The 2512-nt window shown below is 47.7% G+C and overlaps 1 protein-coding gene across 1 annotated transcript in view; it reads left to right on the top strand.

The window, feature by feature from the left end:
• Positions 1-1844: 1844 nt before the first annotated feature.
• NPFFR2 (neuropeptide FF receptor 2) overlaps positions 1845-2512 on the top strand; it is a 68740-nt gene continuing 68072 nt past the window's right edge. The window contains exon 1 of the mRNA XM_029930148.1: positions 1845-1909. The gene's annotated coding sequence lies outside the window, so the exon portion shown is untranslated. The remainder of the gene's footprint in view (positions 1910-2512) is intronic.

Genomic DNA, 2512 nt, shown 5'->3' with positions numbered 1-2512 from the left:
GAGGCATAGACAAGAGAGATAGTGTGAAAATGCAGAAATGTGGGAGAAGATGGGGAAAAAGCTTACAGTTGTACAGATGAGTGTTAGCTAGTGGGAAAGACCAGCTTTTCTATTGGAACCGGGTAAGGTAAAGCAAGATAAATGAAAGAGTAGAGATTAAAGCAAGGTGTGTGGGTATTGAAGGGGAAGTAGTGAAGAGAAACTGCATCTCAGCTCCTCCTCTGGATTTATATAATTTTCTCCTGCTTATGGACATGGTCTAACATTTCCAGTAGGATTTGTGGGGGAACGGGGGAATCAGGACAAAAGCTCACACTGTGTCATTTTATATGGCACAGCAAGTGTCTCACAATTTAATGACTTTTGCATGATAGGTTTTGTATTTCTTTTAATTTGAAATAAAAATTTCACAATCTAGACATTACCTCACTGTCTGATCAAAAGCCTTGCTATTATTCCTATTCATTTTGATGATCTATTTTTCCAGTAGGAAGAGAGATTATGGGGGGGGGTAGTCTACATTTGTTTCCACTTCAGTTTGAGAAGTTCAAATTAATGACAGGATGCCTTCCTCTTCTTAGCTTTATTTCACTGAAATAACTTCTTTTCGAAGCCTTGTGTCCTATTAGTTATCTGTTTAATGTCTTTCTTTTTTCCTATGACTTTCTATGCCTACAGTATCCTGATAAACCTCACAGAAGTGGGAATGGTGTGTCTTCCTTGAACTTGGTGAAGTCTTAGGAGAGATAAGTCTTTCTGTGGTTTGAACATAGTCATAAAAAAGGTTTAAACACACACATGTCTGAATCTACAACCTTAATCCAGGGTCAAGGGATCCTATTTTAAAAGGATCAAGCAGTTTTTTCCCCCCACATTTACCAGGGATTCAGGAATAGATTTAATGGAGAACCGAATTCAGCTTCTGAAGTCCTGCTTTGTCATTTGAAAATCGCCTCTGTGGCTTTGGACAAGCCACTGGACCTTGGTGCCTCTGTGTAGATGGGGAGTTAACTATATATCACCCATTGCTTAATCAGCCCACGCTTGTGAGAATCAGACCTGATAGCAGGCATATGCAAAGGCTTTGCCCACACTTGACCCTGCCTGTGCTATCTTAAAGTACCTTTAAATGTTCCTTTCTCAGTAATTGTATACACCTCTAAGTTATTGCTTTAAGTTTTAGGCATGATCCATTAGCAACGTCCAGCTAAGCAGATTTTCTCATCAGGATCACTGAGCATTCACCCCTGGCTCCTTCTAATTATGATGTGAATTCACATTTCCAGAATTCCAGAGAGGTTTTCTTGCAACCTAAAAGTCCTGTGCAAGGAGTCACAGATGTGATGAGAACCTTAATGGCTAACATTTATTGAATGCTTAAGATGTTCTAGGCACCATTCCAGGCATTTTGCACGTGCACACTCAGTTAATTCTCAGATTTCCCGATTATTATCATAATCTCTATCTCTATTTTACAAAAGAGGAAGCGGAGGCACAGGGAGGCTAAAATCATTTGCCCAAGGTGTGGAGAGGTAAGTAACCACGCAACACCGTGGTGCTGCTTTCTTTCCTTTGCTGCACACGGATTCTCAGTTTCGCCAGAAGGTATCCAGGTTGCCCTCAGCGGGAGGAGAAAAGCTTCTCCGGAATCCCAGCTGGTGCCCCCTGGAGAGTGACGTTTCAGCTGAAGGGGACGAGGAGGCAGCGAGCGAGCGCGGAGCCCCTGCGCCCAGCCTGCGGACAGGGACAGGCGGGGAGGCTGGGGCGGCGCGGCGGGGACAGCGGCAGCCGCAGGTGGCGGGAGCCGGAGCCGAGCCGCAGCCCGCAGCCCGGGGAGCGGCCGAACCTGTTGCCGCAGGCTGGCCGGGGCTGGCTGGCTGCGGGGACTCAGCCGGTGTGCGGGGTGCAGGTAAGGGCGCGGCCAGGCTGCCCGGGGGTGCGCAGCGCTTCCTCCGGCTGGGAGGATTCCTGTTTGCGATTGGGGGAGAGTTACCTGGGATTTTGCACCTTTGCTCTTTCGACCTTCCCTCAGTCCCTCTCTATCTAGTTCCTTGAGCACCCTCTGTGGAATCACAGTCCAGGAGGGTGTCACTTTTGTCACCAGCCCGACTTTTGGGGGTCTTTCCCAGCCCGGGGTCTCCAGGCCATGAATGCCTGTTCCCAGGCTGGCAGAGCTGAGAGGACGGAAAAGAGGCGCTTTGTTAACCATAAAGTTCAAAAACCCTCTCCAGGGCCGAATTGATTAAACTGTTAGATCTCCCTGGAGAGCGCGCTTGTTGCTAGCGAGACTTTTCTAAACTGTTCTCTTCATCCGTGGTGATCCTGAGCAATGATCTTTGTGTCTGTGGTTGCATCTCGTGCGTTTCCACTTGCCGGAAAGGCTGAAATGTGGATTCTTACCCTGGTACGGGACACCAGGGACCCCGAAGGCCCTTGGGGAGGTTTTTAGCACTCCTTTGGGCTGAGATAGGGTTTCCAGAAATGCTGGTTTAGTGTCTCTTCTGCCAAACCA

The sequence above is a fragment of the Suricata suricatta genome, chromosome 1 (assembly GCF_006229205.1).
Source record: "Suricata suricatta isolate VVHF042 chromosome 1, meerkat_22Aug2017_6uvM2_HiC, whole genome shotgun sequence".
NCBI lineage: Eukaryota > Metazoa > Chordata > Mammalia > Carnivora > Herpestidae > Suricata > Suricata suricatta.
This window is presented reverse-complemented; position numbering and strand designations above follow the sequence as displayed.